A 14492-nucleotide genomic window follows, 5' to 3' on the forward strand; every position below is an offset into this window, starting at 1 on the left:
AGTCAGACACTTAACAGATTGAGCCACCAGGTGCCCCTTCTTGGTTTAAAGAAATTGTCATTGCTGACAATGATAGCATTCCGTGAGCCTATGATCTGACCCTGTGAAGCTCTTTATGGGCATCTTATTCAAGTCCTCACTGCAAGCCTGTGAGGTTGGGTTTATCATGCCCAGTTTGCAGATGAGTTAAGTAAGGCCCAAAGAAGTGGAAATGAGTTGTTTTGGGCTCCACGGCTGATCAGGGTAGAGCCTGGGCCTGGCCTTATGTTGACTCTAGATTTCATGCTCTTAACCCCACTCTGGGCTGCCAATCCCCACATTTTTTCTTTATGAGACATCAGCAAACTGTTGCTGATAATCCTGTGGTTCTTGAAAAACTTCCCTGTAAGCCTAAAACCAAAGAATCCAAATGTTAAACTAATAAAAGTAAAACCGGTCTTTCAATAGGAGGGAGGCTTGACCTTCAGCTTCTTTGGGACATTAACCAAAGACTGGGTAACCAGTGTCACACAGTGAAGGGGAGAATGAGTAGAACCAGGTGTTTGATCAGAGACTGAAGTGTTTGTGTTCAGGTTTCAGATGGCGGCCAGGATCAGGGTGGGCTGCGGGAGTGTGGCTGAAATGGCATCAAGGGAAGGCCAAGGAGAAGGAGAAAGTCAAGGTGCTTTCTGTCTGGTTGCTGGGACAGCTCTTGCCAAAGGCCACTCTCATGCCTTCTGTCAGGAGCAGGGCTGCTCTTGGAGGAGAGAGAGGGAGAAAGTTTGAGAGAAGACAGAGCCAAAGGAGACAGATTCAAAAAAAGGGAAGGGTTTTCCTAAGAGGGTGGAGGGCTATACTCTAGACGTGCTGTGGGGAGTTTCTGACTCTGGTCATGGTTGAGTAGCTCCTACTGGATCAAGCATCCTGAAAATAACAGCCACCAACTCAGAATAAAATGTTTAAAAACAAATGAAAAGAAACAACAACAACAACAACAACTCCCCGTGCAGCCACTCTGGAAACAGTATGGAGGTTCCTCAAAAAAACTAAAAATAGAACGACCCTACGACCCAGCAATTGCACGACTAGACATTTATCCAAGGGATACAGGTGTGCTGTTTCGAAGGGACACATGCACCCCAATGTTTATAGCAGCACTATCAACAATAGCCAAAGTATGGAAAGAGACCAAATGTCCATCAATGGATGAATGGATAAAGAAGATGTGGTATAACCATTCACAAAAATAAACTCAAAATGGATAAAGGACCTGATTGTGAGACAAGAAACCATCAGAACCCTAGAGGAGAAAGCAGGAAAAGACCTCTCTGACCTCAGCCGTAGCAATTTCTTACCTGACACATCCCCAAAGGCAAGGGAATTAAAAGCAAAAATGAACTACTGGGACCTCATGAAGATAAAAAGCTTCTGCACAGCAAAGGAAACAATCAACAAAACTAAAAGTCAACCAACAGAATGGGAAAAGATATTTGCAAAAGACATATTGGACAAAGGGCTAGAATCCAAAATCTATAAAGAGCTCACCAAACTCCACACCCGAAAAACAAATAACCCAGTGAAGAAATGGGCAGAAAACATGAATAGACACTTCTCTAAAGAAGACATCCGGATGGCCAACAGGCACATGAAAAGATGCTCAACATCGCTCCTCATCAGGGAAATACAAATCAAAACCACACTCAGATATCGCCTCACGCCAGAGTGGCCAAAATGAACAGATCAGGAGACTATAGATGCTGGAGAGGATGTGGAGAAACGAGAACCCTCTTGCACTGTTGATGGGAATGCAAATTGGTGCAGCCACTCTGGAAAACAGTGTGGAGGTTCCTCAAAAAATTAAAAATAGACCTACCCTATGACCCAGCAGGAGCACTGCTAGGAATTTACCCAAGGGATACAGGAGTATTGATGCATAGTACTGATGCACTTATACTCCAATGTTTATAGCAGCACTCTCAACGATAGCCAAATTATGGAAAGAGCCTAAATGTCCATCAACTGATGAATGGATAAAGAAATTGTGGTTTATATACACAATGGAGTACTACGTGGCAATGAGAAAGAATGAAATATGGCCCTTTGTAGCAACGTGGATGGAACTGGAGAGTGCTATGTTAAGTGAAATAAGCCATACAGAGAAAGATACCATATGTTTTCACTCTTATGTGGATCCTGAGAAACTTAACAGAAACCCATGGGAGAGGGGAAGGAAAAAAAAAAGAGGTTAGAGTGGGAGAGAGCCAAAGCATAAGAGACTCTTAAAAACTGAGAACAAACTGAAGGTTGATGGGGGGTGGGAGGGAGGGGAGGGTGGGTGATGGGTATTGAGGAGGGCACCTTTTGGGATGAGCACTGGGTGTTGTATGGAAACCAATTTGACAATAAATTTCATATATTGAAAAAAAAAAGAACACTGAGAATCAATGAAAATAAACTAATCAATATCAGGAATGCTTATAACAGTGAAAAATAAATATCAGACTAGTCCATAAAAAAAAAGAAGATGTGATATATATATATATATATATATATATATATATATATACACACACACAATGGAGTATTACTCGGCAATCAAAAAGAATGAAATCTTGCCATTTGCAACTACTTGGGTGGACCTGGAGGGTATTATACTAAGCAAACTTAGTCAGAGAAAGACAAATATCATATGACTTCACTCATATGAGGACTTTAAGAGACAAAAAAGATGAACATAAGGGAAGGGAAACAAAAATAATATAAAAACAGGGAGAGGGACAAAACATAAGAGACTCTTAAATATGGAGAACAAACAGAGGGTTACTGGAGGGGTTGTGGGAGGCGGGATGGGCTAAATGGGTAAGGGGCATTAAGGAATCTACTCCTGAAATCATTGTTGCTCTATATGCTAACTAATTTGGATGTAAATTTTATAAATAAATAAATAAATAAGTAAATAAATAAATAATACAATTCCCTGACATCACTGGAGAGTGAATCAAAGCAGGCAGATACTGAATGGGGTCATAAGAAGGGAATGTCCTATTATTAAAGCTTTTGGTCTGAAGGCAGGTGGGGACCTTGCCTTGAGGATGGCTGAAACCCAGGCAGAAGCTTTATTAAGTTTTCTGAGTTGAAGGACCAGAGGACAGAACGCAGGATGATTATAGAGCCTGGTGGTAGCAGTGATAGGATCTCAGAAAGGAAAGATCTAGAGTCGGGGGGGGGGACCCCCACATTCTATATACATGCATACCATGTTTTCTTGCACTTCACAGATACAGCATATTTTCCAAACTGAAGGTTCATGGCAATCCTGTCTGGAATAAGTCTATTGTGCCATTTTTCCAATAGCATGAGCTTATTTTGTACCTTTGTGTCACATTTTGATAATTCTCACAATATTTCAAGACCGTTTATTATTGTTATATTTGCTCTGTTGACCTGCGATTAGTGACCTTTGCCGATACTATTTTAACTGTTTCAAGGGGCCACAAACTGTGCCCATATAAGACAGCAAACTTAATTGATACATGTTATGTGTGTGTCCTGAGTGCTCCACCGACAGGTTGTTTCCCTGTCTGTCTCCCACCCCTGGGCCTCCCTATTTGCTGAGACAAAATATTGAAATTAGGCCAATTAAGGGGCACCTGGGTGGCTCAGTGGGTTAAGTATCCAACTTCGGCTCAGGTCATGATCTAGCAGTTCATGGGTTCGAGACCCACATCAGGCTCTGTATTGTCAGATCTGAGCCTGGAGCCTGCTTCGGATTCTGTGTCTCCCTCTCTCTCTGCCCCTCCCCCATTCACTCTTGGTCTCTCTCTCTCTCTCTCTCTCTCTCTCTCTCTGTCTCAAAAATAAATCAACATAGGGGCGCCTGGGTGGCTCAGTCGGTTGAGCGCCCGACTTCGGCTCAGGTCATGATCTCACGGTCCGTGAGTTCGAGCCCCACGTCGGGCTCTGTGCTGACAGCTCAGAGCCTGGAGCCTGCTTCGGATTCTGTGTCTCCCTCTCTCTCTCTGACCCTCCCGTGTTCATGCTGTCTCTCCCTGTCTCAAAAATAAAATAAACGTTAAAAAAAATTTTTTAAATAAATCAACATAAAAAAATTTTTTTGATTAGGCTAATAAATAACCTTACAATGGCTTCTAACTGTTCAAGTGAAGGAAAAAGTCACACATCTCTCACTTCAAATCAAAAGCTAGAAATAATTAACCTCAGTGAGGAAGGCATGTCAAAAGCCAGCATAGTCCAAAAGCTCAGCCTCTTGTGCCAAACAGTTAGCCAAGTTGTTAAGGCAGGGGCGCCTGGGTGGCTCAGTCGGTTGAGCGTCCGACTTCAGCCAGGTCACGATCTCGCGGTCCGTGAGTTCGAGCCCCGCGTCAGGCTCTGGGCTGATGGCTTGGAGCCTGGAGCCTGTTTCCGATTCTGTGTCTCCCTCTCTCTCTGCCCCTCCCCCGTTCATGCTCTGTCTCTCTCTGTCCCAAAAATAAATAAAAAACGTTGAAAAAAAAATTAAAAAAAAAAAAGTTGTTAAGGCAAAGGAAAACTTTTGAAGGAAATTAAAAGTGCTACCCCAGTGAACATATGAATGATAAGAAAGCAAAGCAGTCTTATTGCCATTTAAAAACATTTTCTTTAAGTTTATTTATTTTTGAGAGAGAGACAGAGTGAGAGAGGAGGAGGGGAAGAGAGAGAGGGAGACACAGAATCTGAAGCAGGCTCCAGGCTCCGAGCTGTCAGCACAGAGCCCGACTTGGGGCTTGAACCCATGAACCGTGAGATCATGACCCGAGCCAAAGTCAGACACTCAACCGACTGAGCCACCCAGGCACCCCCCAAAAAAATTTTTTTAAAGAAAGAAAGAAGGAAAAAAAGAAAGGAAGAGAAGATATATGCACCCCTATGTTTATTGCAGTGTTATTTACAATAGCCAAGATTTGGAAGCATCCCAAGTTTCCACTGAATGATGAATGGATAAAGAAGATGTGGTATGTATATGTACAATGGAATTTTACTCATCCATAAAAAAAGAATGAAATCTTTCCGTTTGCAACAATGTGGATGGAGCTAGGGAGTATTACGCTAAGTGAAATAAGTCAGTCAAAGAAAAACAAATACCGTAATTTCACTCAAATGTAGAATTTGAGAAACAAAACAAATGAACAAAGAAAAAAAGGGCAAACCAAAAAACAGACTCCTAACTATACAGAACAAATTGATGGTCACCAGAAGGGAGGTGGGTGGGGGGATGGATGAAACAGGTGAAGGGGATCGAGAGTACACTTACCATGATGAGCACTGAGGAATGTATAGAATTGTTGAATCACTATATTGTACACCTGAAGCTAATATAACACTGTATGTTCATTATACTGGAATTTTAAAATAAATAAGAATAAGAATTTGTCCAAACATTTAAGAAATATATAAGAACAATTGAGGGGGAGCGGAATATGCTTACAGAAAATACAAAAAGAACCAAGGCTTCTCAACTTATTGACAAAAACTTGCAAAAGCTTACAAGAAAGGGAAATTTCAACTGAATATTTGTCATGAGAATAGGTGCCAAGAAAATCTATAACAATATATTAAATCAAGTACTGAAATACATAGATGGAATAATGTTCAAAGCCGAATGGGTTTACTGCAGGAAAATATGCCACTTCACAGCCACAGAAAAGCTAAAATAGAAAGACCAGGGGCGCCTGGGTGGCTCAGTCGGTTAAGCGTCCGACTTCAGCTCAGGTCATGATCTTGCGGTCCGTGAGTTCAAGCCCCGCGTCGGGCTCTGTGCTGACCGCTCGGAGCCTGGAGCCTGTTTTGGATTCTGTGTCTCCCTCTCTCTGACCCTCCCCCATTCACGCTCTGTCTCTCTCTGTCTCAAAAATAAATAAACGTTAAAAAAAATTTAAAAAAAGAAAGAAAGAAAGACCAGGCACATCCAAGGATTGCCATTGGTGTGGAACAATAAGAAGTTTCACACCTTGCTCTTGGAGTTGTACAGTAGCACAGTCTCTTTAGGAAACTGGCCGTTTACTGAAATTAAACATATGCCTAACCAGTGAGGAAGCAAAACCTTGGTACATACACAAATGTGATGAGGGCACATGTAACTACTAGGATGTTTACAGAGAGTTGGTCAAAATAGCCAAACAGTGGAAATAACTCAACTGTCCATCAACTGTAGAGTAGGTAAATAAGTAATAGCCTATTCACACAATGATATTCTGCATAGTAGTTTAAAAAAGAACAAGCTGGGGCGCCTGGGTGGCGCAGTCGGTTAAGCGTCCGACTTCAGCCAGGTCACGATCTCGCGCTCCGTGAGTTCGAGCCCCGCGTCAGGCTCTGGGCTGATGGCTTGGAGCCTGGAGCCTGTTTCCGATTCTGTGTCTCCCTCTCTCTCTGCCCCTCCCCCGTTCATGCTCTGTCTCTCTCTGTCCCAAAAATAAATAAAAAACGTTGAAAAAAAAAATTTAAAAAAGAACAAGCTGCTGGGGTACCTGGGTGGCTCAGTCAGTTGAATCAGTCTGACTCTTGATTTTGGCTCAGGTCATGATCGTGGGATAATGCCCCATGTCAGCCTCCAAGCATGGAACCTGCTTGCAATTCTCTGTCTCCCTCTACCCCTTCCCACCCCTTCCCTCACGGAGGGAAGGAGGGGAGGAAGGAAGGAAGGAAGGAAGGAAGGAAGGAAGGAAGGAAGGGAGGAGGGAGGGAAGAAGGAAGGAAGGGAAGGAAGGAAGGAAGGGAGGGAGGAAGGAAGGAAGGAAGGAGGAAATAATTTTTTTTAGGTAGTTTCCTTTGGCTGAGGGACATTAAAGTTAGCAGGATAGGTTGGAGAAAACCAATTTCACTTTATATCCATTTATAGTTTTTGAATTTGGAATCAAGTGAATGTGTTACTTGTTCAAACAGTAATTTCACAAACCTGAGCAGAGGGTGTGTGTTTCCAAATGAAGGAAAGAGGAATGATTGGGCCACAAGCCCCAGAGAAACCAGTTGACATAATCTCAAGTAATAATCGCAATGTTCTAATTGTCTTTAGGTTCTATTTGAAGTGCTTCACATTTGGTGACTCACTTAATCCTTTAAGTAACCGTTTGAAGTAGATACCATTATCACGTCCATCTCACAGACAATTTAACTGCATCACATCAAGGCCTAGTCATTGCCCTAAGAGAGAGCAGAGACAAGAGACAGACGAGAGCAAGAGGTAGACCCTTGCTCTATTTGACCCAGGCCAGCTTGATCTCAGAGTTGTGCACTTAACTATGGTGTTATGCTGCCTCTTTCTTTCTTTTTTTTTTTAATATTTATTTATTTGGGGGAGAGAGTGTGTGAGCAGGGAGAGAGGCGGATGGAAAGGGGGACAAAGGATCTGAAGTTGGCCTGCTCTGACAGCAGCAAACCCAATATAAGGCTTGAATTCACAAACCATGAGATCATGACCTGAACCGAAGTCAGATGCTTAACCAACTGATCCAGTCACGGGCCCCTATGTTGCCTCTCTTGACAAGCAATAATGGCCCTTCATGTTTGAGCTTCTAGGATTATGGCTCTTCTACTTCATGTCACATGTTCAGATGTTTTCCCAAATCATAATGACTGGGGTTGAAGGCTCTTCCAGCCTCCATCTTGCACTCTGCCTGGACCAGTCCTTTTCCATCAACATGCATGCAAAGTTATCTTCTACAGATCTCTTCTGCCCTCAAAGTGAGATTCCCTCTGGGGTTCTTGGAGTCTTTTTATGGCATCAGACTTGAGCCAGATGCATCCCAATCTATGAAAGGAGTTCTAAGAAAAAGGAGCTTCAAAAGGGGGAAGGTTAGAGTGTCCTTGCAGGTACCTTGATCCCTGAGCAAATTTACCTCACTCTAACCCAGCGACCAGCTCTGCACTGGAGAAGAGCTCTGCACTGGACACGCTTCATCCCTTAGGCAGTATCTCTTCTTCCGAGAACAGTGCTTCCCCCATTCCATTGGAAACTTGCTCAAATTCATGTGGTTTGGGATGGAGAAGGTAGGAGTGGGATCATGATGCAGGCATGAGCAATCACAGTACACCTTTCCTGCCACCATGATGATTTCATCAGAGATGGCCACATGACCACTCAGATTTCTTTCTGAAACTTTTGCTTGAGCCATTGGGGAAAGAGTTTCCTCTTCTTTAAAAACTAGAACCATAAATACAATGTGTCAGTCAGCTTAGGTTAATTTATGCAGCACTAACAAATGATTCAACAAGGGTACCACACTCACATAAAGTCATGCTCAGTTTTAACTAGCTATGAATTTGAATCATGTCTTCTTCATTGCTGGACAAAGGTTGAGGAGGAGCATCTACCTGGAGCAGGCCAGTGTCATGTGAGGGAAGGAAAGTAGCAACGCTATGAGATGATCCTTAAAGTTTATGCTTACCAGCTTCTTACCTCATTTTCACTGATGATTTATTCCCCAAGACAAGTTAAGTGGGCAAACCTGAAATGGGAGGGTGAGAAATTTAATCTGTCCATAGGGTAAGGTTCAGTAGGGAAGGAATATAATCTGCCAAAGACAATGTAGGCCTAAGACTCCAAAAAACCATCTTACAACCAGTTGGGGAAGCCCTAGAAGAGAACAAAGTCATAAGCAGGCTAGTAGACCCAAAAGATACAGTTACGGACAGGGTCCAGAAGGCTTATCTGAGCACCTGAATCCAAACATGGTAACGTCTGTCAACTCAGTGTGAGTTAACCAACTATTTTTGCTAAAGTTGCTTTGAATTGAGTTTCTACCACTTGCAACAGAGGAGTCCTGACCCAGGGATATTGGAAAGGTTTTTGATTATTCCTGTCCTACACCTCTACCAGGAATTTGAGTGATAAATCAATTCAAATTGGAATCTGTTCTAACATGAACAGCTATGATCACTAAGACACCTCAAAGCAAACAACTTCACTTCCTAGTTCTCCCCAATGATCCACACCTCGACATGCAGAACCAAAGTGGCAAACCAAGAATCTGAGAATCACTAACTCTCTCAATCTGAGCATCAGGGACACTGCATTTTAGGATTAGAAATTCTTTTTAATTTACATCTAGGCATTACATTAGACGATCCCCTAGCGTGGTAGATGTCAATCGGAAGCAATTGGTATTTCTTCCCAGCACCTGTGAAAAATCCTTCCCACCCACTGCTTATAAAGAAGGAGGTGGCTGCATTCGGCTTCCTTCTGTAAACCCAGGGCTATTCCCAGACAAGGCATCTGATTGGCAGGAGAGGATGGATGGGAAGGAGGAAAGACAATCCTATTGTCACAGAGCTAACAGAGAAAGTAGGTGTGATCAGATTTCAGCAGAGGTGCTGAGCAGAATCATCGTCAAGCCACCAATGACCTTGCTGTTTTGACCAACCATTGCCCGTGCCCAGTTCCAGAATTTTGAAAGGTTACTCTCCATTTAATGAAAATCTGAACTCATGACATTCATTGGAAGGTGAAGCAGCTTTGAGAGGTCTGGATGTGGGGAAGGCTGAAGAGCTGGCTTTAGCCCAGGATCTGTCACGAGCCACCTGTACTATCCTAGCTCCTATGATTGGCCACTGTTTCCCCTTCTGTGCAATGGGGATGGTGATGACCTCTGCCTCCTCACTTAAAAGCCTCACTTTTAGGTCAAAATGGAAACCGGGGTGCCTGGTGGTTCAGTGGGTTAAGCGTCGGAATTCGGTTCAGGTCATGATCTCATGGTTCATGGGTTTGAGCCCCGCATCCAGCTCTGTGCTGACAGCTCGGAGCCTGGTCCTTACTTCAGATTCTGTGTCTCCCTCTCTCTCTCTGTCCCTCCCCTGCTCATGCTCTCTCTCTCTCTCAAAAGTAAATAAACATTAAAAAAATGTTTTTAAATGGAAACCCGATGATACAGGGCCTGGAAAACTGTCACTGGCTACAGGCACAAGGACAGTTAACATGTGCTGAGCGCCTCCTGTTAAACACTGTCCTTTTAGTTCATTTAATCCTTACAACGTCAAAAGGGAGATGTTGTGATGACCTGCATTCTACAGATGAATAACATGAGCCAAAAAGAAGTTAAGTACTTGCCCAAGTCACATAGGCAGTCTGGCTTCAGGTCACTTGCTCCTTTTTCTACCACACTCTCCTGGGGATTCAGGTTCAACACCAGTTATCCGTTGGGTCATAAATGTCTCAGCAACCCTGTTTCCTCCATGCTGAGCCCTCTGACCTGAGACTCAAATACCATCTGCACCTGTCCTAAAAAATAGCAATCAAATAATAATAACAAACAAATATTGTTGAGAGTCTATTTTGTCTTACCCGTATGAAAATAATGATTAGTTAACATTTATTGAGCATTTCGGTAGACATAATAACCATTTCTCTTGCATGGTGTCACCAAGTCTTTACAACAAATTTGGGAGGAAGGGACAATATCAGTGGTATAATGGGAAGTATCTAACAGCTGACTTGCAGCAGTAGGGGTGGGGGGTATCCTCTAACTTAGAGCTGATTTCAAGTTATCAACTCAACATAAAGTCACTAAACAGTGGGATTGAGAAGAGATGCCTGATGGCTCTTGTGAGTTGGTACTGGCCAGTTCCAACACACCACTGGTTTATGTTCATTTTACAAAGCAAAAAAGCAAGACTTCCATGATTTTCTTAAACTCACAGAGGGAGTAAACAGGGAATTGGGTGTTTGAACCAAGGCAGTCTAGATGCAAAACTAAGACTCTTACTCACTATCTTATACTGTCTGTCTAGACTGGACTCCTCCTTGGACCAGAGATAATTCATAAAGAAACCTGTCCTCAAAGAATCCACTAGGAGGAATCAGCAGATTTATTCCCCAGAGAAACAGTTCCTAGCTTGCTAGTGTCCCTTAGCAGAGACTGAAGGCCTCATTGTGGAACATTAAACGACCACACAATCTGTACTGTCATGAGCTGAGAATTCTCTTATTTGCCAAGCCATAAAGTTGGATGTCTGTAGCAATAATCTATTGTCAAGGTAGTTGTATGAGCAGTTGGCTCAGGTTTGGTTCACACCAGCTCCTGATGTATTGTCCTCTCTTTCCATCTCCAACCTTGGCTTCATGGAGAAGATTCTTATGATCGACTAATAAAAGACAAAAACAAAACAAAACAAAACAGAAGCAACTGTGGGCCTGGTTTATGTATGTTTCTAAGTCATACTGACACCAAGTGGAAATGGGCTGATGGAGAATTAAAGTTCATTAAATTCATTATATTCCTTCCTCAAAGAAAGTGAAGGAGTAAGAACTTTGAGCAGTATATTTGATGGTCCACATTGACCTGACTGAGAGAGGGCCGAAAGTATGAATATATAGTAACTCGTGGGAAGCCAAATGCTCAGGGACTTTGAAAGAAAAAGATTAGAAGAAGACTGATGAAAAGCAGATCCAGGGAAGAGGTGTTTGGACAGACCTCTCAGAATGGCCTTAGAATAGGAAGTTTGGGGGTGCTTTTTTTTCTGATATGAATTCTCAGTAAAGCACATCCAATGCAGAGTTTGGGCTCAGATGTATAGCCTGATTTCATGGCATGTGGATTTCACTCAGCCTCTACCTCCAGCCACCTAAGTGCTTCCTCAATAGGCCCATATACAGAACAGACAGTGTCAATGGGAGGGCTATGCATGAACTGAACAACACAGATCTAATCTCAACAAGGCTAACCTCATTACCTCCAATGCTGAGAGCCTAGCCTGCCACCAGCAGAGACCAAAGCTGAGCCTCTGATGTAGGATCATCACTCAGGGGATACCAGCTAGCAATTCAGTGGATTGATTACATTGAATCCTTTCATCGTGAAGAGGGAAGCTATATTTCCTTATTGAAATAGACACCTATTCGGCATATGGATTTACCTTCTTTGACCATAATATATCTGCATTGACATCCACTGACTTAAAGAAGGCATTACTGACAATTGTAACATACTATAAAATATTGCTTCTGATCAAGGAACTCATTTTATAGCAAAGGAAGCGTGGCAATGTACTCTAATCCATAGAATTCACTGGTTTTACAATATGTTTCATTACCCAGAAGGACTTAGCCTCAGAGAATGGCAGAAAAGCCTTCTAAAAACTTTAAAGACTCAGTTACAATGTCAGTTGGAATGCCACACCCTGAAAAACCTGTTATCTTTTGCATAATGCTGTTGATACTTTGAATAAGTGACTGACACATGATTTTATTTCTCCCACAGGATTCAAGAATCAGTGGTGGCATGGGGCATGGTGCCTTTCATTAATAACTCACCTGTAGCATCTTTTCCCTGCAGTTTTAACCTCTGCAGTTTGGGAGGTCTTACCTGAAAGGAGGAGAGCTTTCAACAGAGTACCTGACATTGGTTCAATTGAAGGGGAGGTTGAGATTGCATCTCAACATTTTGGTCTTCTCATCCTATGGTACCAATGGGCAAAGAAACACTCTTAGAAGGAGCGGGTGATCCTGATTAGGAAGGAAAAATTGGATTGTTGATATATAAGCGGGGCATGAAGAAATATATCTAGCACTTAGATGAGTCTCTGGGTACCTCTCAGGACTTCTATGTCCAATATAGGAAACGTTAGTGGAAAATTACAACAACTGCAAAAAAAAAAAAAAAATAGAGCTATGGAAGATTTAGGTAATTCAGATACAAAAATCTGGGTCATATCACTTGTAAGTGGCCCCACCAACTAAGGTCCTGGTTGAGAGAAAAAGAACCATATGCAATTTGGTAGTTGGGTGAAGGAAATATAAATATCAGGGGCTGGAAGAATATGGTGGGGCAGCTTTCTGACTTGAGGATAATGTGCCAAGGCACCACTGTTTCCTTGCATAAGGAAAGGGTTGGATTTTACCAAACTTGGGTGGGAAATTTCTGAGATGGCAGGAGTGCTATGCTGGGGAGGCTGAGTTGGGATAGCAAAATACAGCATTCTTGGGCAAGCAAATTGATGATTTTTAGAGCCCTTGATTCCTTGTTATTATTATTCTCATTTTGCTGGTGAGGACATTAAGTCTCAGAGCCATTGAACAACATACCCACAATTACACAGCTAAAAAGTAGCAGTACCCAGACTTGAACCAGATCTCTTTGGCTCTTTCTTGCCCTTTTGTATTCTACACACAGGCAAAAAGAAAGGCCAAGTGTGAAGTAACCTAACCTCCAGAGCTCTGTATGTTTCATAATACACCATAGTTGTCCAACTCCAAACATGTTCAGATTTGTGTGAACAGCTTAGGTTCCAATTTCAGATGCTTTCCATGGTGGGTGGGGGTGGAGGGGGGTGATGGGAGCAAACTCCAAATCCACGTGTCTTGTTTCATAACAAGGACATTAACAAGTGCTTGTTCAGACCATAACCATCCACGTGCACTGACTCTTGGGAGATGGCTGAAAACCGTGACTCACACAATCTTCAATGTATGGCATAAAGATTCATGAAATCTGGGAACTATGGTCTCCGTACCAAATACTTGAAATATTGCAATCATTATACACAGAATCATAGTCCCTTAAAAATAAAAATGTTCTTCTTTTCAGTGTTTATTTATTTTTGAGAGAGAGAGACAGACAGAGCATGAGCAGGAGAGGGGCAAAGAGAGAGAGACAGAATCCAAAGCAGGCTCCAGGCTCTAAGCTGTCAGCACAGAGCCCAATGTGAGGCTTGAACCCATGAACCATGAGATCATGACCCGAGCCTAAGTCAAATGCTTAACAGATTGAGCCACCCAGGTGCCCCAAAAATAGAAATGTTCTAATATTTGGGGTGCCTGGGTGGCTCAGTCGGTTGGGCTTCTGACTTCAACTAAGGTTGTGAGTTTGAGCCTTGCATCAGGCTCTGTGCTGACAGCTGAGAGCCTGAAGCCTGCTTCCAATTCTGTGTGTGTCTCTCTCTCTGCCCTCTCCCTCTCACATTCTCTCTCTCTCTCTCTCTCTCTCTCAAAAGTAAATAAACGTTAAAAAAAATAAGAATTAGTGATCAGACTAAACAATAAATTCCTATAAACCAATAAGGAAAATTCCAAAGGATATTCAGAGGCAGTCTGCCGTGGAGGAAATTGAACGGCCGACACACATTCTCAACTCAGCGCCACTTGGAGGAAAGTAAATGAAAGCAAGATAGAATTTCACACTCACTGGATTAGCAAAATTCCATAACTGACAACACTGAGTATTGAATGGCAATACAGGACTCTTTATACACTGTGCATGGGAGTATAATTTGGTTCAACTGCTTTGCACGGCATTTTGTCAATGCCAAGTCCAAGCCAGCAGTTCCACCCCCAGCGATCCACCCTGGAGAAGCTCTCACAGCTGAGCACAGCAGGTGCCCCAGCTAAAATGTCAACTCCGTGAGAGCAGGGCATTTTTGTCTGTTTTATTCTTTTCTGTATCTCGGTGCCTACATCTAGTCGGTGTTCGATTAATATTTGCTGACTTGATAATGAATGAACTGAAGACATGGAGATATTGAGAAAGATTGCTCTGGCTCCATCGAGG

The sequence above is a fragment of the Neofelis nebulosa genome, chromosome 17 (assembly GCF_028018385.1).
Source record: "Neofelis nebulosa isolate mNeoNeb1 chromosome 17, mNeoNeb1.pri, whole genome shotgun sequence".
Classification (NCBI taxonomy): domain Eukaryota; kingdom Metazoa; phylum Chordata; class Mammalia; order Carnivora; family Felidae; genus Neofelis; species Neofelis nebulosa.